Here is a 22,517-nt window from a genome sequence, read left to right as displayed (position 1 = left end):
TCTAAGCCGCCCCTCACATCAACAGCACATCCACAGCCAACTTCGTTAGTTTTCAAATGCCAAGGGGTGCGTGTGTTCAACGGCCTCTTTTGAGGTGGAAAATGGCAGCAACAGAGGTCCCCGGCCCCTACCTCCAGTGCTCAGCCTCTGAACTGCGGGGCCTGATGCTAAACCACCCGGCGTGACACAGCGCCACAGCCCGGCGCACACTCGGGGCCCGTCACCGCGCCGGCTCCTCACAGCAGGGCCGGGCACAGGCTCCAGACCCGCAGGCAGGCTGCCCGCCGCCCGCTCCGGGGCAAAAGCGCCTTTCTCCCGTCGCCAGGACAAGGTGTTGGCTCACCCGGCCGTGCTCCCCGCAACTGCCGCCGCCTCCGGGCGCTGCCGCGTCCTAACGGCAGCTCCGCGCGCGCCAGGAGCCGCACCTCGCGCCGGCCGGTACCGCCCGACGGTTCCCGAAGCCGCGCGTGCTTCGCACCCACCAATGGGAGGGGAGGGGCGGCCGGGCCCGGGCCGGGCCGGAGCGGAGGGGAGCGGGAGCCGACAGCCCCGGCGGGAGGCCAAAGCCGCCCGCAGCTCTGGCGAGCCGAGGGAGGGGAGTCACAACGGCGCCCGAGGCAGAGCCCGCCTGGCAGGGCAGGGCTCGCCCGCCCGCTCCTACCCAGCCCCCGTAACCCCACACCTCAGCCCCGGCCAAACCCTACCTGAAGCCAAGCCTGGGGCAAGCCCCAGTCCCAAGCCGCAGACCAGCTCCTGCCTCTCCCGGGGAGGACTCGCTGAGGCGGCTCCGTCCTGACACAGCCCGGCTCCGGCCGGCTCTCCCCAGACCGGACGGGCCAAGCCTCACCGCGGCAAGAGCCGCTGCCGTGGCGACGGCAGCTCCATCCGCGACGGCAGCTCCCCGCCGACGGCAGCTCCCCCCGAGGGGGCTCGGCCACAGCGGCGGAGCAGCGCCCGCCGGCCGCAGCCGCCCGCGGGGAGGCGCTGAGGCGCAGTGCCCTGGCAACAGGCAGACGCGCTCCGGGGAACCCCTCAGATTCCCTCTCCTATGGCAAGACGCCACCCCATTGGCCGGCGGCCTCGACGCCTCTGGGCGCAGCCAATGGCGAGCGCCCTGGCCACCCGCCCGCCCGCCCGCCCGCCGGCAGCCCCGGGCCCGGCCAGGCCCAGCGCAGGCCCAGCGCGGGGGGCGGCAGGCTCGGGGCTGCGGAGGCCGCGCACAGCTCGGGGCGGGAGCGGAGGGGCCCCCTCAGGGCCCCGGTTTGAGTCCCCTTCGATGCCTTCCCTGAGAGGAGCCTGGTCACAAGGGGACCGGCACATGAGCTGGTAAAAAAACACTGGAGCAGTGTTGCAGAGGGCACCTCGTCCACAAAGGCCTCCTCAGGTGGCCACAGAGAGGACAGCGGGCCTTCACCCCACTGCGGGGAGAGGGGACTCGGCCAAGCCCTGTAACATGCTTCCCTGTCAGCATCAACACTGCTCACATTGACTCCTTCAGCAAAACCATTGGGGGATAAACTTGGATTACAAACCTGCAATAAACTTTGTGAGATTCCACAGCTGAGCCTATGGAAAGTTCTTACTCCCTTGCTGTCTGCCCAGATGTCACGGCAGGATGGTGAAGAATTAAGAGGCAAGAAAAGCAGAGAATTAAATTCATTTGACAATTAATTAATTTAGTTCAAAAATGAAATCACAGTTTAACTAAAGAACTCCATTTCAGGTCCCACTCCAAGATTAAGTCATTATCCAAGAGTTCGTGTGTATTCAGACAACCACAACAAAAAATGGCAATAAAGAGGGGACTGTGTGACAGGAGCAACAGAGCAGCTCCCTCCTCTAAGCCCCTTTCCAGGGCAGGTACCTGGACACGGACCCCAGATGGCCTCTGTGCCCCCTCACCTGCCGTGCCCATGAACAGGCCAGCAGAGGTTTGTCTCAATGCAATCACTGACGGTTGGTGGAAAACCCCTCCTAGGATCATGCCTGGGCTGGGGTCTCCTGTCATTCTCACCTGAAACAGTGTCTGAGGATCACTCTTCCAGAAAGACATAACCCAAAGAGAAAGTAGCCAGAGGCTATGGCTAAGAAGGATCAGGACTTCAGGAAACAGGGTCTCACAGGATTAATCATAGGGTGAATGGACTTGTTTAACATCAGCATCTTCTTAACGTAAGATCTGTCTAAAGGCCTTTAAATATCTAAAAGGATGCTACAAATCAAAAGGTAATTAACTTCTCCCCATGCTCTGGGTTGAGGGCACTCTGTGTTGACCAGGCTTTAAATGAAGCAAGGGAGATGCATTTGAGGAGTTATGGAAGGAGAATTTGGGGGCAGTTTGAGAGGGATCTGTAGCACCACGAGTTAAAAGGAGGGAGAAATTACGGTCTGCGCGCCATCACACAGGGAACAGAGGCTTACACATCTTAGCCATATTATTAAAACAGATGGGTACCCTCTTAGGTGACAGCTGAAGAGAAGCACTTCTTATTCACTTCATTTGAAGTACAGTATTTCAAAATGTATTTTCTGGGGAGGGGGCAAGGGGTAAAGATTTCACCAGTCACTTTTTTTCAGAGCAAATAAGCGTGTAGTACAGGGTATTGTGATGCAGAGTCTACGCGGTGAAATGTTACCCTCTGCCTTTTGGAGGCAATTGGCACAAGACTGTCAGAATGTGCCTTTTATTAGTTCACCAATATATTTACAGAATAAACTATAGCCAGAGAGAGTGTCATCATAGGACTACCTCCAGACCCAGCTCACTAAGCTGAGCTGCATTCCTGACTCACTGAGCAAATACTGGGTAACTTGACATTTGAGGGTCTGCTGAGTGCCTGAGTAGTCTCATCTGTATCTCCAACAGAGTGGTTTTGATCAGTATTCCAGTATCCTGGAGTTACCAGTTCATCCTGCCAGAAGAATAAAAATGCATCCTGCTGTTAAAGAAAGAATATAAGAACAGGGAAATGCACTTCAACAGAGAGAACTTCAACCTACCAGCACAGAGCAGCTCAATGACAGCTTTGACTGTCCCAGTGTGCTGCTTTGGTCATACGCAAGTTTTTCAGTCCTGATGTACCAGTAATAAAACTTGATCTATCATGTAACATCAAAATTCACTTCCAAATGTGGTTTTGGGATTACAGATCTGACTGGGAGCCTCCAGCAATAAAAAGCTATTTCTACTTTCAAAGTAAAGGCTAGTAGCTCCTGTGAGCAGCTTAAATAGCCATTCACAGACTAATGCTGTGATACAGAATGCTTTAACTTGAGGAATGTTATGGTCACAGAAATCACCAGACACTGTACAAAACAACAAATGGATTCTTTCTGTATGGAATAACTTCAGCGAACAGTAAGCTGCTGGCCAACAGAAGCTGATGTTCTCCAAATTTGCAACAGTTCTCCATCGTAAATGTTTGTATTTTCGACATCTACAATTTTTGAGGGAAGGTTCTGACACACAATTGGCAGAAGATGGTCCCCGCATCCAAAAGCACCCAATGCCAGCTTGCAGCAATGGCCATTTCATTTTAAGCAGAGCACATTGAACCACCCAGCTGAAACGCTTGAGTGTATTTGGATGTCTGTCTCCAACTGCCATTGGGCAGATGTTCCCAGGGGAGCCAGAGCCACACGAGAATAATTCCCCTGCAGAATTTCCAGATTGTGTCCAAGAAGGTGCCAAATTCACACAGCTCCAGTCACCTGTCCTGAAACACATAAAACTTTTTAACTTACTTTCTTGAAAGCTCAGGCATGCTGTGAACACATGGAAGAAAAGATCCTTCAGTAGTCTTTAGAAATCACAGAGACACAGGCAGATGTTTTTCCCGCAGTATGTTGCAAGATTAAATGTGCAAAAATACAGTCATCAAGACTTCAGCTTTGTTGTGGACTGAACACAATTCCAGTGAGGTACAGGCATGGAAAGAGGTCCTACTGTAATTACAGCAAATACACCATAACCATTGTTTAGACTACCAAGTCGTTTCATACACTGATATACTGTTCTGAAGTGATTTACACATTCTGTATTTAACTCCTGCACAGCAAGAGAATCAAAGAAATGACAGCGAAGAGGAAAGCCGGTAGCACTGCACTAACTCAAAAGAACATTAAAAAAAATTTAGACAAACTCCCCAGCAATGGCCAAGAATTAGTCTGCGATACTGCAGGTGTGCAGTGTAACTCCCCTTCATCCAACACAGTATAATACTGTGCTTCAGCAAAAGAAAAGGCTTTCCTAATGCCAGTATTTCTTTCAAGCACAGGAAGATGAAGCATTAACAACCTTTACAATTGTATTTCAAACTATGAAACACCAATGGTGTTGCATAAGAAATAGATGAGGAGAAAAAAAAAATCACAAAAAAGTTTCAGAGCTCAGTCCTCTGGCTCCACCACTTCATAAAACAAAAAAACGCATATGGAATAGAAAGGCATTGCTGAATCCCCTCACCCCCATTAAAATCCTCTTGCAGTGCCTACTTCACTGAGGAAAAAGCAGCTTTCAAAGCAATTCCCCTCCTTACACATCCATGTTTTAACATAACCAGCTTGGGCATTTGTAGTGTTGTCCCCATGTGGCTACTTTTTTGCTTCTAACAAATCTAGATGCTTCTTGCAAAAACGTTTCAACATCTTCATTATCTTTGTCTTCTGAACTTGGTTCCCAGTCAGAGTCTTTGTCGGTAGGTTCGCACTCCTCTTCCTCATCATCTCTAAAGCTGTCATTAAGGTCATAATCATTTGGTTCGTCACCATTGACACCATCTTTCTCCACAGCCCTTTTTCCTCTAGGGACAAAAATGTCATATATTCATGAATAATAAATACAGAACTAAAGAGACCTTGCAGGGGCCATCTAGTTATCCTCTCTCCTCAGCAGGAGAAAGGTTCAGCTAAAGCACTCTATCCAATGCTGACAATTTTGTGTTTAATTTTCAAGGCTCTCATGAAAAGCTGTACCATCCCTCTCTGACCACTACTGCAAGGCTTACCAGTCTGATCAATTAAGAAAGTTCTCCTTAGTGGCTTTTCTTCCAGTACTTGGAGGACAGTTACCAGGCCTCTTCTGATAACATCTTCTGATATCAGAAGAAAACAGTATCAGATAACGTCTTCTGGCAACTCTCCTTTCCTGAAGGAGTGGCATACACAATTTTCCTGGTCATCTTTCTGCTACTTCTCTATCTAAACAAGGTATCTTTCTTGCCATTTAGCCCCTAGCTCTTTCTAGACAGCTATTCTGACCCTAAATTTTCTGCCGTCACCCATCCATATTTACTTAGGGCTATTTTATACTCTTGCTCTTTGGAATCTGACATGGCTTTGAATTCCCATTCACTTCTTTCTGAGCTTCAGGTGAGCAAGGAGAATCTGCTAGATCACTCACCTCCTATGTTCTCAACTTGGATCTGTGCTGAGTAGTCTGTGCTTCCTTTCTGAACACAGGTTAAGGAAACAACAAATGCTGAACACTTCTTTCCTGAGCTGGATGCAGGCTACCCGTTTCCTAGTTCAGTCTATTGCACTGCTGTCCAATCTGCTGCCTGTCCATCTTCTGCACAACTTACACTTTGTGATTAAATTGCCTTCTGTCTTCACAGTATGTCACAATGCTATGTATTGGCAGGAATCAAAGACTTGGGAACCTCTATTCACAAGAAATGGATGCTGCTCGCCACATGTTCCTAAACTTTTTTAGGCAGCTTGTCTTGCAGTAGTCTTTTAATTGCTCAAATATGTTGGCATATTTAAACCAATTCCCAGAGACAGGGAAATCCTGATTTTTGAAGAAGCCTTATCTACCTGCCTTGGTAGCATCGATGCAAAGTTGCTGCCATAGCAGCATTGCCTTCTCCTTTTACTTATCGGTAGTTGAGAACCTTTAACAAGTTTATTTTGGACTTTGGCAGATGTGCACGACCATTGCTCTACCAGCCTACGCTACCTCCCTTTTTCTTACAGGCCCACAATTCCCAACTAGCCACAGTCTGTTAATATTCCAGCCCTTAAGTCATACGCCTGAGTAAAGCTGTATTTGTTCCTTTTCTTCCCAGCCTCCAGTTTCTGCATTCTTATCTCATCTGGAGATAACCTGTCAATGATCTCGTACAAGTTATTTATTTGTTGAGCAGGTCTTATAATCTTTTATATGAAACTAGAAACTTGTCTTTTCTTCTCAGCTACAGAACCAAGTCCAAATCATCCATGTTTATATTAACTTCAAGTATTTCTTAGCAGCTTCTTGAAACCTCAGGTCAGAGCTCCAGACACTCAAGCTACGCGTGTGGTGAACAAGCGAGAACACCAGTATCTGGTGTAGTCAGATCACATCCTCTGTCAGTTACATTTTTCTGCTAGTGGGAATGTTACTATTCCAGAATTATCTTAGGGTCTGATTAACATTTTATACTCTATAGCAATTTTCACCCAAGGTTTTCAAAAGCATTTACAGCAGCAGTCAAGTTCCTCAAAGATACACAATTTTACGGGTGAACTGTGCTACAGAGGCACCGAATGACTTCCTAGAATAAAGTCAGCCATGCATGACACAGCCAATACTACAACTGAGAAATACCCTACGGGTAGCAATCTATACTGTGCACCACCTAGCAGAAAATCCTGAAAATGTCAACTGTCAATTTCAGCTGTAATCCCATATGATGCTTGCTAGTTTACTGTTTACCAGGCTTTAGAGGAAAGTAATCATGCCCATGTTTACACATAACAGCAGAATTTCTTCTAAGAATCACGGACTATGGTCGTGCAGAAGGAATTACGTCTCGGAGGGAGAGCTCGAAACAAAGATGCTAAATACATTCAGAACAAAATCTCTTTTCTCAGCTTAAGCCTGTGAGAATAATAAGCCAAAGACCTGCTTAGCAAAGAAAAGCTGCTCTTCACTTTCACAGCACTGCAGGGGGTATTTTACAACAGAAATAGGAATTCTGGAAAAATACTGATTACTTCCATATTTTTCCTACAAATGTACGAGGAGCATACAATATTTTTCATCCACCAATGCTTTTAGACTTCAGCAGCGAATGATACGCTTTCTTCCATGTCTTCCCACTCCATCTCTTTCTGCTATAGTTGAATTTAGCTCCACAGCCCCTGAAACTGCTCTTTAAACACAATTCTGCCTTTCCCCTAGTACCATATTTACAAAGATGACCTTGAAACATTCCCTGAAAGTATCTCCTTCATGTGGGGAGAAAAAGCTTGCTGACCACCCCTTTACAAAGGGTTCTGTTTGGAAGTGACCTGATCAGCTTGCTAGAAAACATACACAGAAGTATGTAGGAGAATTATGCATAGTCCATAGCCACAGCAGATCATTCATCCAAGTAGCAACAAGGTACTGAGGTCATTCAGTAGTGACAATGTAATGACAACATAACTCTAGCCTTTCTCCAGTATTTTTCCTTCTTCCCATACAGTTATTCGCCCAGTGATTAGCCTTAGACTATTTCTCAGAAAATAGACCACATTCTCTATAGGCAATTTGCAATCCATCTCTATAGGCAATTTGCAATCCATCTCATAGCAGTTAGACTAATGATGTTAAAAACTAAACATGGCAAGTACCAGTGGAGTTTCAGTGCACTTGAACAGAAATTAATCCTGCTGTGCTTAACAGTGCAGTTGTGCCAAACAGCACAAAATAAAGGCTAATGGAACCCTGCCTGTGTGATCTTGCATGGCTCGGTATGACCACCTCAGATGTGAGCTTGCTGAGTGTAACCTTTTACAAGCATTGCCCTCAAGAGAACTAAGCAAGCCAGTCAACAAGATTTGGGATGGGGGGGGGGGGGGGGGGGGGGGGGGTTAAAAGAAATCATGAAATATGAACAGAACTTTAATTAATGAATTCCCTTCTTCCCACTGTGTGTGGAATATCAGGTTTTTTCCCTGGTTTGTTCTTAAGGAAGAGGAGTTGAATTTAACAGACTGAATTTCACTTCTGTGTCAAAGTTTTACATGTTTACAAAAGAAGCACTTTTCCATCCATAGCCATGCCTGGCTGACCACCTGCCATGAGCTGCACACACAGGATCTACAATTCCGGTAAGGAAGGTGTTCTTATGAAAGACACAGCAGCAATTTAAAACCTTCAAGATTAGCTTTAAACTTCAGATATGCACACAGTCCAGCTTGCTTCGTTATTAAAATCTTAACTGCTCGCTGCACTTACAACGGTGCTAACAATTCTGGCCACGCTGTAACACACATTTCTGCAAGGGAGTGGTGATCAAGATGGGGCTTGTACTTGCATCATGGGATGTGGCAAAGCATACAGCTAACAAATATGCCTCAGAATATGCTAGTGCACAGATACAACCATATCAAGCATTCAGTGACAAAAAAAGTACACACATATATGATGAAGGAAATGGGATGGGAAAGACATTTCTCAGTGGAAAGTAGGTCACAGAACAGAATGGGGGCCAAAACACTTTGTCTAGAAAACTACAGCTATTTGCACTTCAATTTACTTTCTCTAGAAGGCAGATCTTTCTATTTTGAAGATTTCTTTAGGAAATGCCCAACCACACCTTGGTGATCTCAAAGAAGACAAGTCAGTTCCCACTTCCACTCAAGATGCAGCAGTTCCACATCCTCATGCCTTGTTCAGGCCAGTGAAAGTAAAGACGGCATATCATCAGGCTTTCAGACTGCTCTTCAAAGCTCACTTTTAAATTATTTTAGAAATAACAGGAAGCTTCACATTTGGAAGCTGAAACTGAGACACAAAATATGCCTGGAAACCAGACCTAAAGGATACTTAAAACTGGAGCCCATGCACCTGCAACATGTAAGTTAATATTATTGGCAGTAGCAAAGCAAGCTAGGTGTACTACTGGTAAATGGAAGAGATATTCGTACACAGTATTACAGGTTACATTATCAAGAGAGACTACAGCTTGCCTGTGATACTACATAATCCTCACTGATGTCTAGAAACTAAAGTTCGAAGGATACGTATGTAGTTCACAGGGAACGCTGCCCCCAGCTGAAAGGCATTACCCTTCTTCTACACTTTAGTCCTAACAAGTCTGTAACATCAATACCTCAGAGTAAATACAAGAAAAGCTCATCACCACATGCACAGGTATAATTTGAAAGTTATTTAGAGGTCAATGCAATGCAGAAGGAATATCTCAATGTTTCAAGAGCAATCAGTCTTCATGGGGTAACCTTAACTAGCTGTGGATGAACTATTGGCTCCTTTCATCCTATTATGAACCCTATTCAAGGAAGGAAGAATTGTTTTGGTCACACATGTCTGTCCTTAAAACATTTGGTTTTTTGCTGCCTGCTTCCAGGGAAGTACAGGTGTGCTCAGCCAGGACACCTGGCACAAATTCAATTCCAGCACTATTACTTGTAAAAAAGGAAGCAGAGTTTTATTAAAATAATGGCTACCTTCTCCTCAGGTATTATCAAGCATCTCTAGCACTAATAAATGCTCCAAAACCAAAGCAGATTGGTTGCATCCCATGCTGATGGGCCCATTCATAACATCAGAATATATAATTTTTTGAAGTTCGTTGTCGTGTTCCTCTTTCAGTTACTAAAGAAAGAAATGTTACTAGCCAGGACAGAGTACAACCTAGCAATAAGGGTTATTCGGAAAGGTCGCTACAACAGAAGTCTGACTTATTAAAAGAAATGCTGCAATGGTTGTACTGTATTTACAAGTGTAAAAACTACTCTGCTACCCCCAAAAGACCTTTTTTTGCACTAAATGATTCTTGAAAGATTACGCAGATGAACAGTTCTTACAATTAGGAACCATGCCACCTGTAGACAAATGTCATCAATACTGGTTGGGGTTTTTAAAGCAGACAATTGCAGGATTTCAAAGCATTTAAATATTTTATACCATTGTTTCCATAAATGCAATTTCTTCTTAATAACCATAGAATCATAGAATGGTTTGGGTTGGAAGGAACCTTAAACGTCATGCAGTTCCACCCCCCCTGCCATGGGCAGGGGGAATGTCATAATCCTGATTTTTTAAAGTAAAATGCATTATCATTACATTTCCATAACTGTTCTGCTCTAAAGTATTGTTCTTTGCATTGGAATTAAATCGAAAAAAAAACTTCCAAGTCCAATAACTAAGAAAAAGCACAAAAAAATGCAAAGTATATCTTTGAATTCTCTAAGAACAGACAAAATGTAAACAGTACATTCCCCTCTGTTTTTCAAGAAGTCTAGTTACTGGAATATAAAAATATTTTTAGAATATAAGCTCAGAATCAGTTTTAATTATATTCCCTCCAAGCCTCAACAGAACATACATGCTATGGGGATGGGAAAAAAAGCTGTAGAAATAATTTACTGCAGTATCCATTTGAAATGTTGAGAAATACTTCAGTATATTCCCTGTTTTCACTGTAATACTCCAGCTCCAAATGGAGGAAGCAGAAGAGGGAGATCTGGTAAGACCACACTATACCATGCTTAGTTTTCAAGAAAACCTGTTAAACTCATGAAAATAGCCACTTGCCACCTGGCATTTTTGTCAAATCCTAAGATACAAAGCATACAAACTACGTCAATGATGTCTGACCCAGACCATCTTTTTTCAGTTGAAAAACTTTTGAAAAAGTGAATGTAAGTGTGCAGCGGCCAAGCAGCCTTACCTTCCTTATCACAGACAATGGCAACACCTCATGCTTACGAAGAGCAAGGGTACAGGGCAATACAGAGCAAGCTGCAAATGCAGCGTTACTCACTCAGTGAAAGCATTTTATTCCAAGGTTTTGGCATCCATTACTGGGTTTGGGGGTCGTTGTCGTCCCGTCCCCGTCCTCCTTTGAGCTATACTGAACAATTCAGCTTACCTGGAGGTGCTCTGTGCTTGTATTCTATCTTATGCTGTGGATTCTTCCTGCAAAGAAGAAAACAGTATAAGCTTGATTTGCCACCTTGTTCCACGCTTAACAAGAACCTAACAAGTTCCCAGAACTCCTTTGTATTTTGTGAATAATTTTCATTTCTTTTTAAAATAAAATTCTGTGACCAGTGCCTTACTGCAGTGTCTCAGCTTACACAATGTAGGGTGAAAAAAAAAAAAAGTTCAATAAGAGTTCCTTTTGTTTCAGCCTTATAAAAAAAAAAAAAGACAGCTGATCAAAACCAAGAGATGAGATAGTTTCCAAATTTGTAAGATGAGATGCATTTGTTCAGCATAATAAGAACGGATTCAATTATTTACTCTCACTAAAACCAAAACCAGAACATAACCTCTGGTGCATAAAGTGCAATGCACACATAGTGCATCACAAGTCTGAGATACCCAGGCATAACTTCTATATTCTGCAACATAAGGCTACAGATCAAATAGTTTGGGAAAATTAAAGAATTTGGAAAGAATCGCTTGTCTCAAAGTATCACAGGGAAAGGCCACAGAAGGATTGTTAAAGAGAGATCACTCATTTCTGCAATATGCTGCTGCAATCCAGAAAGTTCAATATACAAGTGTGTAGGTCTTCTATTAAAAAACAGCATCAATGCAATGAAAATAAAAAAAATTAAAGTCAACTTACTCTTGGATCTGCAATAAATGCTCACCTCATTCAGGCTGTGATCCAGGTCATGAACACACTGATTTATGCTATCCCCCCAAGCAGTTATCCAATGCTATTCTAAAGGTTTATCTTGCTCCCACTTACACTATGCTGATCTGTTGTGTTAGTGTAATAGAGGCTTTATTCAAGGCCGCATGTAAAAATAGTTTCAGCTTAATTTACTTCTGTGCAGAAAATTTTTAAAAATTCTAACTTTGGAAGCAAACTGTTTCAAGTTGCCCTAATTTCTGCTTCTGAAAAGAAGCAACAATTAAAGCCCACTATTTAAGAATGACATACCATGCAACATTGCTTGAAACACAAGATTAATTTCTGTAACTGCAGAACTTTTTGAATATTTCACGAAATACCCTTGCTGTGAAGACTGCCTTGTAAAACTAGTTTATTTATGTTTTCTTGTTCTTCAAAAACACAATGCTCTTCAGTAGAAAAAAATTATTTTTATGTCAAATAACTTGTGACAAATTCACATACTTCAAGTTGATTTAGTTTTATAGCTACTGCTGTCCCAAAGTACATGACATGTGCATTAGAAGGGATACTTATCTGAATAAAACCATGCAAGTACAGCTTTCTATTAAATACACTGTACTGAAACAAAAACAGTTGCCTAATTCAATGTTCTGCAAGTATTGTCAGCATCAGAGCATTTGATTCCCAACTCAAGGCACAGCATTTAGATCACACAATTATGTATTCAAGTATTAGCCAGCAGATAAAGGCAACAAAAATAACATGAAAACCCTACAAATGACACCTGATGCTTTGTGGAAAGAATTATCATTGCTTTGTGGGTGCCTCCTTTCTTCTACCCCAAAAAGAATGAAACACTGATTAATAAATGATCAACTAAGCACAGGAGTTGTCTTACCTGCAGGGAGAGACAGTTTTAGTGTTGGACAGTGTCCGTTGTACTCCTGAAAAGTATATGATGACCGGTATAAACCTAGATTTCTCACCCTGATATGAGAAATTAATCTCACAGATGGTTTTTGAGAAAAGAAACGCTTCTTCTGCATTAGTTGAACATAAGATGGCTTTTTCTTAAAAGCTACTCTCATTTTGTTACACTTTATAAGGAGCACACTCTTTAGGATCATCCTGCTTCCAGGGAGAGAGAGAAAATGTTTCTGCTCAAGCACAATCTTTAACAGCAGCTGTTAGTTTCAATATGCCCCCACAGAAGGGCTGTTGCCTCAAAATATATCCTTTTGTCCACTGCATCAATTACAAATCAGTCATTAAACTCTGCTAAATACAGGTGTAAAACCTAGATATTGAGAAACAAATGGAACAAAAGGATCTTTTGAAGAAAATCGACAGCTGCTAAAAGAAACAGCAGTCAGCCATAAACTGGATTTTCTTGCTGGTACCTAAATTATCCTTTCTAACAAATCAAATACTGACTAAGATAGAGGCTTTGTACAAAATCTCAACAAATATTTTGTCAAAATCTAAACTAAAAGTTACATATCAAGAACAACACATAACAATAAATTATTGTTTCTATACAAGAAGAACAGTTTACTACAGGTTGAAAAATAAAAAAGTTTTGATCTCTAGGCCACTGAACAAGTTCAAAAAATCAAGGCTTCATGTTTACCAGTTGAAATCACAAATATTTTGCACAGACCATGGTGCCATAAAGGTAGCAATCTGTCCACAGTAAATTTGGAAGGCCACAGTCAAGATTTAACATCACTATCCTATTGTCATTTTGCAACTCCAGGGGAGAACATTCTTAACCTGTAAAACAAGAAAAGCCATTTTGTACAGTGCTTCTTACCTAAAACAAGCCGTTCCATACGGACATTCAGGACAGTTATCATTGTTATCCTGAGTTACGATCGCTGTTTCATGATTGTCATTGTCATTAGGGAGACTGAACTGCTGAACTGAACTGCTGAAAGTGAACGGGATTCTTCCTGCAAAAGACAAATATAGATCAAGAACTGACTATTCCATTTAAACAGGAGAAGTGGAGGTAAGAAAGGTGTTACTGAATCAGTGACAACTCATTTTTTGGTGGTTACAGAAAGAGAAGCTTTTAATGTTTAACTTGATGCAGCATGTAAGACCTGCTTTCAGGATAACAGAAGAAAAGTTTTGTTTCAGCACATGCCACAAGAGGTTAAAACGTGAATTCTCATATCTGCCATCATCAGCTTTAAGTTTCAGACCTCCAACACATACACTACTGATATAGTCCTATAGCATGAATCTTGCTCAGTGGCTTGCTCCGTCATGACTCCCTCTGGAGTTACCAAGTGCTACACAAACCTCTCGCAAAGTCTGAGCTCAAGCTGCAAGGGCCAACCCATGGCAGCCAAGCAACTGCAGTCCTGAAGCCTTCCCACGCTCTCTGGCGATCACCTGTGAGCTTCAGGCTGGATGTCTCAATCATTACTTCTGTTCCGTATGCAAGTTACTACTCACTTGAACACTTCAAATGCCAGCGTATTATTCCAGAGGGATGAAGTGCTGGGGCCTGAGCAACAGGCCCTGAGCCAAAGCTGACCTCCAGATGAACCCAACAACCCAGCGTTAAATGTATGTATTTAGTATCCAATCATTAGCAAAATATGCATGATCATTAGTGAACTATGTATGGCCATTAGCAAAAGATGTATCTTAGATAAACTATAATCACGAGAGAAGAGACAGCACATCCTTCCTTGCTTAGAGGCAGGCAGTCAAAGCCATGAGTCCAGCTGTTTGGCCTCGTCTGGAAACCAGTGGTTAAAATCCAGTCGATAAAGGGAACTCCCTCGGTTCCTCCCCAACCCCTGGCCAGGCTTTGGTGGCATCTGACAGGAGAGTGAAACCAGATGTTTCCGCATTTGGAATTATGTGAGCTTGTTTGTTCAATAGTATAAAAGCTGGACCCTCTTGCAGCAACGTTGCAGACCTCACCTACCAGGAGATGCCCTGAGTAGGACTTTCCAGCTGCCAGGACAGGCTCTCCAGATCCTCATGCAACAGGGCCTCCCCAGCGACTGCAGATCTGGAGGACAGCAACGGATCTGGAGCATGGCAACGTATTAGGGCAACGGGTGATGTATCTTTCTGAACCACTACAGCTAACTGTGAATAGTAATGATTAAGTGCATTGCCTTGCTTATCTGTTTTATTGTTTGAATCAGGGTATCGTAGGCTAATCCTTCTGTATGTGCATATTGCCTTATTTTCTGCATTAATTTGAAACAAACAGTACATCAAGGGTATTTTCTGTATTGGTGTCTGTGTGCTATCTATTGACCCTGTCAATTGGCAAAACAATGGAGCAGTCTCCTGGACGATACATTGATTATGCTCTCAGGTTTGCCTTGGCTACTGTGGCATTTTATTTGAAATACCAAATCACAATGATGACATGAAGTTGTATCGTAATACATAACTCTGTGTGTAGCTGAGCCACACCAATGTTAGTGATGAGAGCACGTTACCAGCATCCATGACTTTCTGCTCTACAACACTTAGTCGAATCCAGGGTGAGCAAGTAGTGAATACACATATGTGAATAATTCAAAGAACTTCTCTACTGCTTCTAGGCAACAGGTTTGCATACACACCATACAAGACAAGGCAGCTATAAACAACATCACTTAGTGAAGAAGTGATGTTAAAAAGAACACAGAAAAATACATCATGACTTCAGGAGAAATTTATGGGGTAGATCAAGACACTACAAAAAATTATGTCATAATGAACATACTGTACTAAAAGCAAATCTACTTTTTCCCTCTGATTTGTTTCAGAGACACTTTTTTCCAAGCATATTTGAAAGCAAGAAATGTGAGATGTTTTAATAAATGATTTTCCAAAAGATATACATATACTTCAGTGATTTACCACTAATTCCTAGTATACATAATCAACATGTTTGTGCAAATTGTAAAAGTGAACTGCTTGCCTCAAGCAAGAGAAATGATAACTTTAAACTGCAGAGTGATTACTGCTGTAATTTGTACTTGTTACAGCTGCATTTAGAAACACAAAGTCAGAAACATGTATGCAGCTAGCTACATACACAGCAGCTTCCTCACTGACCACAGGCATTCTTTCCTTTAAATCCACAGCGGCCTCTTATGAACTTTATAGGGAACAGTCAGGATTATTTTCAGCATTTCAACTAATGCCATAAGAAAAAAAAAACTTCTGTTACAGCTTTTGCAAAATGATTACTTAAGCACCGTGAGCCCTACTAACCATTCAGGCCTCCTTTCAGGCACCAAAACCGGATTAGATATTTAGTATTAATACTTTAAATCTCCATTTGCCCAGTACCTTTCACTCAGGAAACTCAGCAAGCAAGCTACAGATGAAACTCTTCCAGGAGTTACATCAGAGATCCAGTGTCCCTTAGACTTATTTACACAGGTGACAGACGCCTCCTTCTGGTCTTTTCTGTTGATTTCTGCAGACTGTAGGGTAAGTAAATACTGTTTCACTAGACATCATTGCAAGGCTGCATTTAGAGTCTTTTATTCTACGACAAGTTCTCAGAAAACATCACTTCTTAGGCCACGTTCAGGCTGGCTGCCTACTTCTTTTGCCATTTAAAAATAAATGGGATGAAAACAAGTCATTTTAGAGGCTACTTGCTTTGTTTTCTAAATGCACAGAGCTATCTTACTAGCAATATTAGCCAGAATTTGAGTTCAGTCATTTGAAACACAATTCATCTTCTCAAAGGGACACAGAAGCAGCTAATGCTCTGTGAAATCATTTTAATACTTACTCCTACAATAAGATACATGTAGCATCATAGTCATGAAGGAAAGAAGGCCTAAGAGCTGTCAGTCAGCTAACCTATTCTGTTTTAGGGGATAGCCAGTTCCTTTCATAAATTTACTTCAAAAGCTATTTGGCCAATACCAAAGAGCCCTTATTGCAGGAGAGAAAAAAGGAAAAAGGAAAAAAAAAAAAAGAAAAAAAGAAAAAAAAAAGAATAAAGAAAAGAGAAAAAAGAGAGAAAATAAAAAAAGGGAAAAAATAAAAAATAAAAAAGCAGTATAGGAGGAAGCAGCAAGAGAAAGGGAAGGGTCCTGATGTATGCTCCCTATCACTGGGCTTCAGGACTCTTTGGGCCAGTGGATGATGCTCCTCAAATTATACATTACCTGTGAAGCACCTTAAACATGTCCTACCTCAGATGCTCAGGACTAGTAAAAACATCACAGTTTATCTTACCTTTATGTGGATAATTTATACTTACTCCATTTCTAGATGTTGTGCAACAATATCCAGCAAAATAATAGAAGCAGAGAAGTGCATAGCTAATATTAAGCAAACATTACCCCTTCTTGCAAAAATCTTCCTTTTATTAAGAGTTTGGTTTGTTTGAGGGTTGTTTGGGGTTTTTTTTGAATACAAGAGATCTGATTTGTAAGAGCACAGCACCTCTCATGCTGGAAGCTGCACTCCAAAGTTAGTTTTACAACAAAACCTTGCTGCACAGGAATATGTTATTAATTTGATCAAAACAAAATCATTAAGCTTTACTTGCACAAAAATCAACCAATTAAAAGCCTATTTTAAGAAGAAAGTTTTAGGAGAGTTGCCTTCTCATACGCAGAAGCTCTGAATTTGTGTACTTGCACTTTGTGATGCAGAAAATTATGCAAATAAAAATTACGCAAGTAGAACTTACAAAGTTCTTCAGAATCAATGCAGTTATCTCAAGCAGTAGCTGAGTATTGCTCAGTGAAATATTCAAGACAGTTTTCATCTATGCAGCTCCCCAAAAAAGCTCCATCTTAAAAGCTTTTCCTAAAGCAAATTTAAGTGGTAAGGTCAGAATCCCTGGCTCTTCATAATCACATGCAGGAGACCCCTGCCATCTCAAGGGCTTATTTTCTCAGCCTACTAAGAAACTGGTAGGGAAAACATAATGACTTACCAGCGCTGGTTATAAAGCCATAGAATTCAAGCCTGAAGTTATGCCACAAGTGTGTGTAAGATGTTTATAAGTTCTAAATTGTAAGTCTTATTAGAAAACAGGTCTCATAAAAAGACAGATGCAAGTCTGTAGCTGTCGGATTTACAAGCTGAAGGTGAAATGAAAAATACTTCTTTCCATAAACAAAGAGCACAGTAATTAGAAGAATGCACATACAAATCCAAAGGCTGGTTGAGCATGCCCTGTTTTGACAGTTATAGGAAAGATTCACACACACCCAGTCAGCACAGAATTGTATCACAGGCTAGCCAAAGAATAGAATTGTGGATGAAAATTGTGAATTACAGTTTCAGAGATGAGAGTTCAGCTGTACCACACCCCTACTATGCAATTTGAAATGGGGGGGGTGGGTTTGGATTTGTTTTTATTTTTAACTCCCTATTCTTCTAACTTCTGAAAAACAAGCAGCAGACAAGAAAATGAGCACAAGACATTATTCAAAGAGTAAGTTCCTCGACAATCAATATAGTCAGATATAACATACACAGAGCACTTGCCTCCTAGTGGTAACAGCAGTTTCTTTCGATTTGGTAAAAGCTTCAGACTACCACAGGAAGAGCAGGAAGAGAATCTCACACTGACGGAGGATAATAAGAAGAGTCTCTGCAGCGAGAAGTGTGAATCAAGCTTGATTCTTTCAAAAGCAGTGTTTTCAAATTCATAAATGAGCTATGGGTTACAAAGTTATTCCCTAAACGTTTCAGCTATGTGTTAGTCTAATAAAATCAACTAAACTAACATTTCATCTTTTCAATTTGTGCTGTTCTACCAGGCACCTACCAAAGGTGCCTGTCATATACAGAAGACAAGTATCTCTTAATAGGAGTTTACAAAATACAGATTAGAAAACTGAAGAGCATTTAGTTATTGCAAAAACGACATTTTATGAATATGAAACCTCACCTAGAAAGAACACTGTAAGGAAATGTTATGGTTACCAAAACAGTCCTCATTTAAGACATACACTACAGCACATAGTGCTAAAGACACCTTTCATAAGGTTAATGGAAGGACTCATTGTACTCAAAAGAGCACTCAAAACAGCTCCTCTTCCTTAGCAACTCTAAAACCCAGTTTTTCCTCAAGGAAAACACCAGACAAAGAAAAACTGAATACATTATCAACGTGTTTCTTCAGAGTGTCCATTCACATCACACTTCTGTACATTTTGGACAAAAATATGGGTAACTGCAATGGCTTGCTTTACTGCAACATAGCTATCTCATTGATGCAGAATGACTACTTGGTGGTCTTGCATTAAAAGCAAATACTAGGACAAACTATAAAGCACCTTTCTTTGCTGCAAACAAGCAGGTTTAGTCTCATCACATTTCCTGAAGATCAAAGCTGATGGTTTTGATACTTCCTATTTACAAATTCCTCCAACAAAGTACGATTTTGTTATGTGCTATTTCAGAGCATTCTTTTTTCTTATAAAGCAACACTTCCCAAAAGTACTGACGCCAAATGTTTTAGAATAAAGATCCAAGAAGAAATGTGCACATGCAGACTCCTATTCCACATGACCTGTAACTAAAACTTGCCTTCCAAAACATTAGGAATCCTTCAGCACGTCAGAGCATTAAATCAGCTTCATCCCCACAGTGGGGAAAACTTGTTTGAGCAAAATGAAAAGTAGCTGGAGGAAACTAAGGGCTGCATTTGTACTACTGGATCAGCATGCCCGATGAAGCATGTCTTCCTCATAACCATGAAGGGCAAAAATTGAGACATGTGAAAGAATGCTATGTGAAAACTGGAAGTCTGATGCGCTCAATGAACACAACAGCTTTACACAGTTATCTGCAGCAATAGGCACACCAAATATACACAAGAACCCATTTACTTGTGCTCGCTTGTTTGCTGAACAACCTAAGTTTTTACTGTTGCTCAAGCCCCTTGGGGGAAGAGGAAAAAAAATACAAAAGTAATAATAGTGATAATATTTTTTAAAAAAATAAAAATCACAGGACCCCCTGTTTCCTGGATTAGCCTTATCTTTTGTGCTTACAGTGTACCTGGATTTATGTAGTGCTCAAAACCTTCTCCTAAATGGAGTTCTTAGGTCACTGGTCACTTGCTAGCCTCAGGAGCACCTCTAGATGCCTATCTTCCCTTCAATATATTAACACATGGCATTACAGATCTTTTCTTGGCAGAAAGAACTAGCAAGAGACCAGGAACTCAGCACTGGGGTTTTGGGACTTTGCTGGAACATTTATATTGCACAAAACATTTGTACAACAGATATTTCACTGTGAATTGAGAGGATATGAGTAGCAGAAAAAAAAATTAAAAATGTCCCTCAATTGAAGTATCACCAAAGACACTGACCAGATAAGGGTTAACAGAGAGTTTATAAGTGTGACTCGTTGTGGTTTTAAGAGGGGACTGAATACTTTTTTTTTTAAAAAAAAAAAGAAAGTGCAGATCGGCCAAGTTACAACAAAAGTAATTCTCCATTATTTAGGCATAACAAATGATAAGTATTTAAAATATTCAGATCACAAAGCATGCAATAACTTCATCTTTCATAAAAGTTTCAGCTGCTAATAAAATAAGCCTACAGGGTCTATGTTGTAATAAGTAACTAAGGGTAATTTGCTGATCAAACAAGTTAAGCAAGAGGAATGAACCCACTGTGGTGGTCTTGAGAACTTCCTGAGACATGTCCACAATGTTATCTTGCTACACCAAACATGGGAACGTCCTACTTGACAAGAAACCACGATAACAGAAGAAGCAGAGGGGCGTACCGAAGATCTCAGAAGCGACCTCGGTGAAGATAAAAAGAGCTGCTCAGCTTGCTTGAATTTGCGAGCCCTTGGTGGAGCTGCGACTCCCTGGCCGCCCAGGGCTGCTTTTGCTTTCCTACCTTAATAAATATTTAGTGAATCCATTTCGGACTCAATTTTTTAAATTCAATTATAACAATGTTGGGCATTTCAATCATTTATATCTCTTCTCCCTGCCGGTACATGTACTGTACACACAGGGGACTTTATTTCTTTTCTTTTTAAAGTGGACCTTTGTTTCTTATTTCCTAGAACACTGCATCGTTTAACTTGCTGAAGTACATCACCCGTTGTTTAGGTCATATTGGCAATTAGCAAAACATCCAGATTCCTCCTTTTATACTTTTAAAATTCTTGTTATGCCATTGGTTTCTCATCAGTCCCTGTTTGCCAAAAGGTTTTTTTCAAATCAAAGCTTGTAATGACTTTACTGTTTTCTCTTCTGTAGCTAATACAGTACTTCTTAATAACAAGCTAGCTTAGGATGGGTTTATTTTTGCTTTACCTGTAACAGCCTGTTCTATACACTCAAGGTGTCCTCTCATGCTTGTTCTGTTTGGAGCTTTCTGAAGTATCTGCACTTCTGGTTGAATCAGAAGTCTGTCTTGTAATCCAGATTTGCATCAGGCTCAAGAATCCCCTCCTGGGCACCAAAAGATCAGGAAGTCCTGCCCCAGTGAGTTTGTTGCCTTGTAGAACCAGTAATCTGCTCTTTGTTTTTTGTTTCCTTGATTCTATTTCCTTTACTGGAGATCTGACCTACTCTTTTAGACAATTTACTATGCCGCTGCCTATCTTTTTTTTTTTTTTTTCCCAGAGAACTTCCAAGGTTTTTTGTTCCAGTCTTGCCATTCCCTTCCATGTTTCTCATGGTATTCTCAGGAGGAAATTCCAGATGCATTCTGTGGAACCAGGTTACATTTTGAAAGACCTGAAAATGTACACTCTTCAGAATTAAAAGCTTTAAAGTCAAACTCTGCCTCATCATTCCTCTTTTCAAAGTGAGAGAATCACAGAAGAGCCCAGGCTGGAAAAGACCTTGATATAGATTAAAACCAGCCCCGCGGACAGAGTGGGCAGTAAGGAAGGGCTAATCGTTAGCCAGCAGATGTGTCACACTTGAACAAAAGGTTAGATACTTGAACAAAAGGTTAGATGATGGATGAGGTGTAAAGAATTCTAGTAGATAACAGAAACTAAACAACAGACTGCTAATGTATGCAAAGGTAAGCAGGAACTCTAGGCAACTGCCCAAGAAGATGAAAAGTACATCTTGAAGAGGCGCCAGAGGGAGGAGGTTATAATAATGAATTTTTGGAAACCTTACGTATATGCATGACTTTGTATAATAAATAATCGTCGGCTTGTTGAAAGAGTGTGCAAACTGGGAGGAGCAATCCCCTTGCACCTGACGCCGTAATAAACATACCTCTTTGTAACTCCCCTCATGTTGTAGAGTTCGGTTCTGCACGTCAGTTTGGCGACCCAGGTGGGACCCTCTCTGTCCGGCTGCAGAACCTGCTTGAGGATGGGACTCCTCTGGGTGCCCCCAAGATTTCTCGGGAGGACTCCCCTACTCACCCAGATCACCGCGGGGACCAACAGGGACCATCATCAGCAGACCAGGTATGTTGCAGTTGGGTTGGGGATACCTGTAAGTCGTGAGGAGATGTCCTACATGAGGTAAAGAGCGCTGGTGCTCGCCCCTGGAAAGGCTGGGGGTGGGAATTTGGGTGCTCTCCTTTCTGTGGTAGTGGGAAGGGGCCTCCTGAGGAGTAACAGGTTTTCTCCGGAGGGGTGTGTTTTGGCCGTGGTAACTTGCGTTCTCTTTGAGAATGTGTTTTGGCCATTTTGTCATCTGTTGTAAAATTCAGTACCGGGTATTATTTGAGACCTCTTATTGATATTTGATGTTCTGGAATGGCATAACAGTGTTTGAGGTCGGAATGTCCCTCATAAAATGGTATTGTTGCTATCTATCTGAGTGAGCAGTGAGTGTGTAACGGGCCCTTTTCTGCGAGTGTTTTGTGCAACTGAGACGTAGTTCAGCTATGAAGCTAGTGCTGAAACCTGCAACTTGTAATATTTTTTATTATTTACTGTATTGTATAAAGTTGAAATGGGAGGTCAACAGAGTGGGGAAATAGT

The 22,517-nt window shown here is 41.8% G+C and overlaps 1 pseudogene; it reads right to left on the bottom strand.

Moving 5' to 3' along the window:
- Positions 1 to 843: 843 nt before the first annotated feature.
- On the bottom strand, positions 844 to 22,219 carry LOC119148272 (annotated as a pseudogene).
- Between the last annotated feature and the right edge of the window lie 298 nt (positions 22,220 to 22,517).

Source organism: Falco rusticolus, chromosome 5 (assembly GCF_015220075.1).
Source record: "Falco rusticolus isolate bFalRus1 chromosome 5, bFalRus1.pri, whole genome shotgun sequence".
NCBI lineage: Eukaryota > Metazoa > Chordata > Aves > Falconiformes > Falconidae > Falco > Falco rusticolus.
This window is presented reverse-complemented; position numbering and strand designations above follow the sequence as displayed.